Source organism: Mercenaria mercenaria, chromosome 7, assembly GCF_021730395.1.
Source record: "Mercenaria mercenaria strain notata chromosome 7, MADL_Memer_1, whole genome shotgun sequence".
Classification (NCBI taxonomy): domain Eukaryota; kingdom Metazoa; phylum Mollusca; class Bivalvia; order Venerida; family Veneridae; genus Mercenaria; species Mercenaria mercenaria.
In genome coordinates, this window is record NC_069367.1 from 73,370,221 (window position 1) to 73,380,793 (window position 10,573).

The window sequence follows — 10,573 nt, forward strand, 5'->3', positions numbered from 1 at the left end:
AGTATATCCAGAGTTATGTGCTCTTGATTGACAAAATTTGCTACATTTCAATTTGTTTATACTCCAGCACCTTCATTTCTTCACCAGTCCTAACCATATTTGTAAATATAGAATGTTTATGACTTCAGTATGTCAGAAAAGTCCAATTTTGAGCACAATTGGAGTAGAAGGATCAAAGATGAGCACCCATGATTTAACAAAAATTGCTATATTTTGCCTTGGTTAAGCTGTAGTCCTTTCATTTCAGTTCAGGTCATATTTACACACAATGTCTATAACTATTAAGATCTTGGATAAGTTCAGTTATGAAATGAATCAGACTAGTAGGACCAGAGTTATGTGCTCTTGAGTGAAAAAACTTGCTTTATTAGTCCCCTACTGGTTGAAAACCAGTTTCGGGGACTATAGGAATGCGCTTTTCCATCATTCCATCATTCTGTCATTCCGTCATTCCGTCATTCTGTCATTCCGTCCGTCCGCAATTTCGTGTCCGGTCCATAACTCTTTTATCCATGAAGGGATTTTAATATTACTTGGCACAAAAGTTCCCCATGATGAGACGACGTGTCATGCGCAAAACCCGGACCCCTAGCTTAAAGGTCAAGGTCACAATTGGAGGTCAAAATCAACAGGGCTTTTTTCCTGTCCGGTCCATAACTCTCCCATCAATGAAGGGATTTTAATATCACATGGCACAATTGTACCTCATAATAAGATGATGTGTCATGCACAACTTTCAGACCCCTAGCTCAAAGGTCAAGGTCACACTTAGCAGTCAAATGTTAACATGGCATGAACAGGGTCTGTTTCGTGTCCGGTCCATAACGCTTTCATCCATGAAGGGATTTTAATATTACTTGGCAAAAATGTTCCCCATGATGAGGCGATGTGTCTTGCGGAAAACCCGCACCCCTAGCTCAAAGGTCAAGGTCACAATTTGAGGTCAAAGGTCAACAGGGCTTTTTTCCTGTCCGGTCCATAACTCTCCCATCTATTAAGGGATTTTAATGTCAGTTGGCATAATTGTACCTCATAATAAGACGATGTGTCATGCACAACTTTCAGACCCCTAGCTCAAAGGTCAAGGTCACACTTAGCAGTCAAATGTTAACATGGCATGAACAGAGTCTGTTTCCTGTCCGGTCTATAACTTTGTCATCCATGTAGGGATTTTGATATTACTTGGCACAAATGTTCCCCATTATGAGGCAACATGTCATGCGCAAAACCCGGACCCCTAGCTCAAAGGTCAAGGTAACAGTTGGAGGCCAAAGGTCAATAGGGTTTTTTTCCTGTCCGGTCCAGAACTTTGTCATCCATCAAAGGATTACAATATTACTTGGCATAAATGTTCCCCATGATGAGACGATGTGTCATGCGCAAAACCCAGAACCCTAGCTTAAAGGTCAAGGTCACACTTTGATCAAAGGTCAATAAGATTTTTTTCCTGTCCGGTCTATAACTTTGTCATGCAAAACAGGATTTAAATATCAGTTGGCACAAACATTTCCCTGGATGAGACAACATGTTGTGCGCAAAGCCCCGGCTCTAGGTCTAAGGTCAAGGTCATACTTAGAGGTCAAAGGTCAAACTCAAGAATGACTTTGTCTGGAGCATTTCTTCTTTATGCATTGAGGGATTGTAATGTAACTTGGCACAAATGTTCACCACCATCAGACAAATTGTCACACGCCAGAACCAGGTCCCTAGGTCTAAGGTCAAGGTCATACTTAGAGGTTAAAGGTCAAATTCAAGAATGAGTTTGTCTGGAGCATTTCTTCTTCATGCATGGAGGGATTTTGATGTAACTTGGTAGAAATGTTCACCACTATGAGGCACACTTTTTTAGAATTATGTCCCTTTGTTGTTACAATAAATAGATTATATTGTAACTTTTTTATTACTGGCCGTAGGGAAAAATTGAGACCACTTTTCTGTGGTACAACATGCACGGTACATCCAAATTTTAGGTGTATTTTGATCTATCTCTACCTGGTAAAGAGTTTCTTGTGGACTTAAATTTTATAGATTTTTTTTTTTTTTTTTTTTTTTTTTTAGGGTTTATTTCACTTTGTTGTTACTATAAATAACTTTTATGATAATTTTTTGTATAATCAACCAAAAAAAAATCTAAATGAAAACAACTGTACGTTTTTATATGCAAATTTTAATCCAAGTGCTTTGTTATATTATATTGTATATATAGTACAATATTGTTTATACATCATTGACAGATATCAGTTCATTATGTTATACTGCAGTAGAGAAAATTAGGTGCCTTCCAGTAGGGGACTTTGTATTGCATGGCAATACTTCATTCACTTGTTTCACATTGTTTTCCCTCTTATCATGTTCATTTTAATTCTTATTAATATTTATATAGTATGTGTATAACTCTAAGATCTTGGTAAACTTTGATGCTGGTTTTGATTGGACACCAGAGTTATGGGCCCTTGAATTTCAAATATTTTTTTATTTTGAATTGTTTAGCATCTTCATTTTTAGCTTGACTACAAAGTATAAGGAGAGCAATCCTATTTGACCCTGTGTTGGTGTCCTTCAGTGTCCCTACCTTGGTTAAAGTTTTTTTAAACTTTCTCTTTTTATCCCCCGCCGATGAAAGTGGGAGGTGGGTATTGAAATGGATGGTGTTGTCCGTCCACAGCCATTTCTCAGTAACTAGCAGGTAGAATTTCGTGAAACTTGAAATAATCATGAATCAACATACTGCGATGGTGCTCGTCAAGTTTGTTTTTTATTGGTCAATTTTCCTTAGAGTTAGTGCCTTTTATTTACTGAAAAATGCCAAAAAATGTCCGTCCGTAGCCATTTCTCAGTACCCGGTAACTAGAAGGTAGAATTTCATGAAATTTGAAATAAAGATGAACCAACATACTTTGATGATGCCCGTCAAGTTTTTTTTTGATTGGTCCATTTCCCTTAGAGTTATTGCCCTTGATTTAATGAAAAATGCCTAAAAATGTCTGTCTGCAGCCATATCTCAGTAACTATCAGATAGAATTTCATAACACTTGAAATAAACTTGAACCAGCATACTGCGCTGATCCCGTCAATTATTTTTTTTTTTTTTGGATTCAGTTTCCCTTAGAGTTATTGCCCTTTAATTGTTAAAAAATCCACAGATTTGTACATAAGAAACCAACCAATTGGTAGAATTTCATTAAATTTCCATGAACATTTATTATAAACATTTGAAGCTGTGTAACCACACCTGGTCACCACCTTGCCTTGGTCCCACCCCACACCCCCACCAAAAAAAAAAAATCCTATTGTGACCGCTTGATGTCCGTCGTGCGTAGTGCGTCGTCTGTCAACAAAAAATCTTCTTGAAAACCACTGGGCAGAATTACACCAAACTTCACAGGAATGATCCTTGGGTGGCACCCTTTCAAAATGTTCAAAGAATTGAATTCCATGCAGAACTCTGGTTGCCATGGCAACCGAAAGGAAAAACTTTAAAAATCTTCCTGTCTAAAACCACAGGGCCTAGGGCTTTGATATCTGGTGTGTAGCATCATCTAGTGGTCTTCTACCAAAATTATTCAAATTATCCCCCTAGGGTCAAATATGGCCCTGTCCCGGGGGTCACATGGTATATAGACTTATATAGGGAAAACTTTGAAAATCTTCTTGTAGAAAACCACATGGCCTAGGGCTTTAATATTTGGTATGTATCATCATCTAGTGGTCCTCTACCAAGATTTTTCAAATTATCCCCCTAGGGTCAAATATGGCCCAGCCCCAGGGGTCGCAAGTTTTACATAGACTTATATAGGAAAAAAGTTTTAAAATCTTCTTGTCTGAAACTACAACACTTACACCTTTGATATTTGGTTTGTAGCATTGCCTTATGGTCCTCAACCAAAATTATTCAAATTGTACCCCTTGGGTGAAAAGAGGCCCTTCCCTGGGGGTCCCAAGTTTTATATAGACTTGTATAGGAAAAAGCTTTAAAAATCTTCTTGTCTGAAACCATACAACCTAGGCTTTTGATAGTTGGTATGATGCTTTGTCTAGTGGTCCTCTACCAAAATTGTTCAAATTATGCCCCTTGGGTTAAAAGAGGCCCCTCCCTGGGGTCACTTAGTTAATATGTGAGTTATATACTAGGAAAAATACTTTAAAAATCATCTGTTCCTATTTCCAGGACTGTTTAATTATAATTACCTGATGACCCCAAGTAATATGATGTCACTTGACTGTGACCTTGACCTACTGACCTACTTTCTTGTTTTTAGCTCACCTGAGCAATGCTCAGGTGAGTTTTTCTGATCACTCGATGTCCGGCGTCTGTCTGTCTGTCCGTCGTCTATCTGTCCGTCAACATTTAGCTTGTGTATGCGATAGAGGCTGTATTTTTCAACTGATCTTCATGAAACTTGGTCAGAATGATAACCTTGATGAAATCTAGGCCGAGTTCGAAAATGGGTCATCTCGGGTCAAAAACTAGGTCACTAGGTCAAATCAAGAAAAAACCTTGTGTATGCAATAGAGGCTGTATTTTTCAACTAATCTTCATGAAAACCTTGTGTATGCGATAGAGGCTGTATTTTTCAATTAATCTTCATGAATATTGGTCAGAATGATAACCTTGATGAAATCTAGGCCGAGTTTGAAAATGGGTCATCTCGGATCAAAAACTAGGTCAGTAGGTCAAATCAAAGAAAAACCTTGTGTATGCGATAGAGGCTGTATTTTTCAATTGATCTTCATGAATTTTGTTCAGAATGATTGCCTTGATGAAATCTAGGCCGAGTTCGAAAATGGGTCATCTCGGGTCAAAAACTAGGTCACTAGATCAAATCAAAGAAAAACCTTGTGTATGCGATAGAGGCTGTATTTTTCAATTGATGTTCATGAATTTTGGTCAGAATGATTACCTTGATAAAATCTAGGCCGAATTCGAAAATGGGTCATCTGGGGTCAAAAACTTGGTCACTAGGTCAAATCAAGGAAAAACCTTGTGTATGCGATAGAGGCTGTATTTTTCAATTGATCTTCATGAATTTTAGTCAGAATTATTATCTTGATGAAATTCAGATGAAGTTCGAAAATGGGTCATATGGGGTCAAAAACTAGGTCACTAGGTCAAATCAAAGAAAAACCTTGTGTATGCAATAGAGACTGTATTTTTCAACTGATCTTTATGAAATTTAGCCAGAATGATTACCTTGATAGAATCTAGGCGGACTTTGAAAATCGGTCATCTCGGATCAAAAACTAGGTCACTAGGTCAAATCAAAGAAAAACCTTGTGTATGCGATAGAGGCAGTATTTTTCAATTGATCTTCATGAAATTTGGTCATTGTGATTGCCTTGATGAAATCTAGGTCGACTTTGAATATGGGTTATCTGAGGTCAAAAACTAGGTCACTAGGTCAAATGAAAGAAAAATCTTGTGTATGCGATAGACTGTTTTTAGCTCACCTGAGCAATGCTCAGGTGAGTTTTTCTGATCGCTCGATGTCCGGCGTCTGTCTTCTGTCTGTCGTCTGTCGTCTGTCAATATTTGGCTTGTGTATGCAATAGAGACTGTATTTTTCAACTGATCTTCATGATATTTTGGTCAGAATGATAACCTTGATGAAATCTAGGCCGAGTTCGAAAATGGATCATCTGGGGTCAAAAACTAGGTCACTGGGTCAAATCAAAGAAAAACCTTGTGTATGCAATAGAGGCTGTATTTTTCTATTAATCTTCATGAATTTTGGTCAGAATGATAACCTTGATGAAATCTAGGCCGAGTTTGAAAATGGGTCATCTGGGGTCAAAAACTAGGTCACTAGGTCAAATGAAAGAGAAACCTTGTGTATGCGATAGAGGCTGTATTTTTCAAATAATCTTCATGAATTTTGGTCAGAATGATAACCTTGATAAAATCTAGGTCAAGTTCGAAAATGGGTCATCTGGGGTCAAAAACTAGGTCACTAGGTCAAATCAAAGAAAAAGCATGTATATGCGATAAAGGTTGTATTTTTCGATTGATCTTCCCGAAGTTTAGTCAAAATAATAACCTTAATGAAATCTAGGCCGAGATTGAAAATGGGTCATTTTGAATAAAAAAATATGTCACTAGGTCAAATCAAAGAAAAACCTTGTGTATGCGAAAGATGCTGTATTTTTCAATTGATCTTTGTGAAATTTGGTCAGAATGATTGCATTGATAAAATGTTAGTCAAGTTTGAATATGGGTCATCTGGGGTCAAAAATTAGGTCACTAGGTCAAATCAAAGAAAAACTTTGTGTATGCAATAGAAGCAGTATTTTTCAATAAATCTTCATGAAATTATGTCTGAATAATAGCCTTGATGAAATCTAGGTCAAGTTTGAATATGGGTCATCTCGGATCAAAAGATGGGTCACTAGGTCAAATCAAAGAAAAACCTTGTGTATGAGATAGAGGCTGTATTTTTCAATTAATCTTCATGAATTTTGGTCAGAATGATAACCTTGATGAAATCTAGGCCGAGTTTCAAAATGGGTCATCTGGGGTCAAAAACTAGGTCACTAGGTCAAATGAAAGAAAAACCTTGTGTACGCGATAGAGGCTGTATTTTTCAATTAATCTTCATGAATTTTTGGTCAGAATGATAACCTTGATAAAATCTAGGTCGAGTTCAAAAATGGGTCATCTGGGGTCAAAAACTAGGTCACTAGGCCAAATCAAAGAAAAAGCATGTATATGCGATAGAGGTTGTATTTTTCGATTGATCTTCCCGAAGTTAAGTCAAAATAATAACCTTTATGAAATCTAGGCCGAGATTGAAAATGGGTCATTTTGAATCAAAAAATAGGTCACTAGGTCAAATCAAAGAAAAACCTTGTGTATGCGATAGATGCTGTATTTTTCAATTGATCTTTGTGAAATGTGGTCAAAATGATTGCATTGATAAAATATTAGTCAAGTTTGAATATGGGTCATCTGGGGTCAAAAGTTAGGTCACTAGGTCAAATCAAAGAAAAACTTTGTGTATGCAATAGAAGCAGTATTTTTCAATAAATCTTCATGAAATTATGTCTGAATAATAGCCTTGATGAAATCTAGGTCAAGTTTGAATATGGGTCATCTTGGATCAAAAAGTTGGTCACTAGGTCAAATCAAAGAAAAAACTTGTGTACGCTATAGAGGCTGTATTTTTCAACTGATCTTCATGAAATTTGGTCAAAATGATTGCCTTGATAAAATCTACGTTGAGTTTGAGTATGGGTCATCTAGGGTCAGAAAGTAGGTCACTAGGTCAAATCAAAGAAACACCTTGTGTATGTGATAGAGGCTGTAATTTTCAACTGATCTTCATGAAATTTTGTCAGAATGATAGCCTTGATGAAATTTGGGTCAAGTTTGAATATGGATAAGCTGGGTTTAAAAACTAGGTCACTAGGTTAAATAATGGAAAAACCTTGTGTATGCAATAGTGGCTGCATTTTACACTGGATTTCATAATATTAGTTCAGAATGGTTGCCTTGATGAAATCTAGGTCAAGTTCGAATATGGGTAGTCTGGGGTCAAAAACTAGGTCACTATATAGGTCAAATCAAAGAAAAACCTTCTGTATGCGATAGAGGCTGTATTTTTCAATTGATCTTCTTGAAATTTGGTCAGAATGATAGCCTTGATGAACTCTAGGTTAAGTTAGAATATGGGACATCTGGGGTCAAAAACTAGGTCACTAGGTCAGATCAAAGAAAATACTTGTTTATACTCAAGATTTTTTGCTCCAATTTTAATGATAATTGGTCAGAATATTTTTCCCATGAAATCATTGGGTCAAACATGTTTACACTGTTATGGTGTGTTTCTCAGGTGAGCGACCTAGGGCCATCTTGGCCCTCTTGTTTTCAATTGATTTTTAGCTCATCTGATTTTTTGAAAAAAAATGATGAGTTATTGTCATCACTTGAGCGGTTGTCGGCGTCGGCGTCGGCGTTGCCTGGTTAAGTTTTATGTTTAGGTCAGCTTTTCTCCTAAACTATCAAAGCTATTGCTTTGAAACTTGGAATACTTGTTCACCATCATAAGCTGACCCTGTATAGCAAGAAACATAACTCCATCTTGCTTTTTGCAAGATTTATGGCCCCTTTTGTACTTAGAAAATATCAGATTTCTTGGTTAAGTTTTATGTTTAGGTCAACTTTTCTCCTAAACTATCAAAGCTTTTGCTTTGAAACTTGGAATACTTGTTCACCATCATAAGCAGACCCTGTACATCAAGAAACATAACTCCATCTTGCTTTTTGCAAGAATTATTGCCCCTTTTGGACTTAGAAAATCAGTTTTCTTGGTTAAGTTTTATGTTTAGGTCAGCTTTTATCCTAAACTATCAAAGCTATTCTTTTAAAACTTGCAACACTTGTTCACCATCATAAGCTGACCCTGTACAGCAAGAAACATAACTCCATCCTGCTTTTTGCAAGATTAATGGCCCCTTTTGGACTTAGAAAATATCAGATTTCTTGGTTAAGTTTTATGTTTAGGTCTACTTTTTCTCTTAAACTATCAAAGCTATTGCTTTAAAACTTGCAACTCTTGTTCACCATCATAAGCTGACCCTGTACAGCAAGCAACATAACTCCATCCTGCTTTTTGCAATAATTATTGCCCCTTTTGGACTTAGAAAAATCATTTTCTTGGTTGAATATTATGTTTAAAACAACTTTTCTCATAAACTATCAAAGCTATTGCTTTAAAACTTGCAACAGTTTTTCACCATCATAAGTGGACACTGTACATCAAGAAACATAACTCTATCCTGCTTTTTGCAAGAGTGATGGCCCTTTTTAGACTTAGAAAATCATGGGTAGGACAATATTTCTATTATACAAAAAAAATCAGATGAGCGTCAGCACCCGCAAGGCGGTGCTCTTGTTATGAAATATGGTCAGGATAATTGCCTTAATGAAATCTAGGTCGAATTTGAATATGGGTCATCTGAGGTCAAAACTAGGTCACTTGGTCAAATCAAAGAAAAAACTTGTGTATGTGATAGAGGCTGTATTTTTCAATTGATCTTCATGAATTTTGGTCAGAATGATTGCCTTGATAAAATCTAGGTCGAGTTTGAACATGGGTCATCTAGGGTCTAAAACTAGGTCATATCTAAGAAAATGCTTGTTTTATCGCAAGAGACCATTTTTTTGGTCCAATCTTAATAAAAATTGGTCAGAATATTTGTTTCCATGAAATCACTAGGTCAATCATGTTTTACACTGTTATGGTGTGTTTCTTAGGTGAGCGACCTAGGGCCATCTTGGCCCTCTTGTTTTAAGATACAGCCTTGAAATTTTGATAACGTACACAGTTTTGCACACAAATCGTAAAACTGAATTTCATTGACCATGAATGTGACCTACTGACTTTCTTAATATTTTATCATCAGTTTGACATTTGAAACATGTAGCTCATATAACTCAGGTTAGCGATCCGGGGTCATCATGACCCTCTTGTTTCATATCTTCCATGAATATTTTATCAACATGCAAAGTTGTACCGTTGCCCCACCTCACTCTCCACTCAGTCATGCCAACGATCATGCATCTGCCCCGCACCTCCCCCCTCCCCCAACTCAACCCAATTTTGTTTTTCATTTTTAATTTTCCATCAATATTTACAATCATTATAATCAACATGTAAAGTTTTGTACCCTCACATGGTCACCCCTACTGCCCCCCCCCCCCCCCCTCCTCCCCACAAAAAAGCATTCATTTTCTGTTAAAATGATTTTGACTAATGAAACTATTTGCTTCTTAGTAAAATCCTTAACTTTTTGCAGGATATATTTTTTTTGCCATTCCTCACCACAAGCTCTTTCGGCAGGGGATACCAATTCATCGAATTTGCTTGTTTCTTCTTATCTCTGTGATTACTGATGGATTTGATTCAAACTTTATCATCACCTACATCATCTGACTTGTGGGTCATAACCCTGGAACCAATATTTCATGATTTATCTCCCCTTTTCACTTAGAATTTCAAGTTAAAGTTTTGATGCACTTTCAGTCTATCTCTGTTATTACTGAATGGATCTGATTCACACTTAAATTAGTTGTTCATCATCATCACCAACATCATATGACACAAGGTGCATAAATCTGGCACCAGTTTATTATGAATTATTCCCCCTTTCTGCTTAGAATTTCAGGTTAAAGTTTTGATGCACTTTCACTCTATCTCTTTTATTACTGAATGGATTTGATTCAAACTGAACATAATTTGTTACGTATTTCAGGTGGTTTCATATTATCAGGGTAGATTAGTCTGGATTGATTTTATGTCGAATTACCTCCCTTTCTGTTAATTTAAATGAATATACAGTCGAATCCACTTCAGAGGAACTCACTTGATACAAATTTTTTGATAAAACCAACAAATTCTGGATACCCCAGCGGAGTCCTTCTATTTTCTTTCGGTAATAGCGAACTCGCTTCATACAAATAATTGGTAGATACGAATACATTTTGGAAGTCCCAGTTAGTTTAAATGTTATAAAATTCCAAATTTTGAGCGGGCGAGCGGAATAGAAATAAAAATACTTGTTTTTGGATTTCATCTAT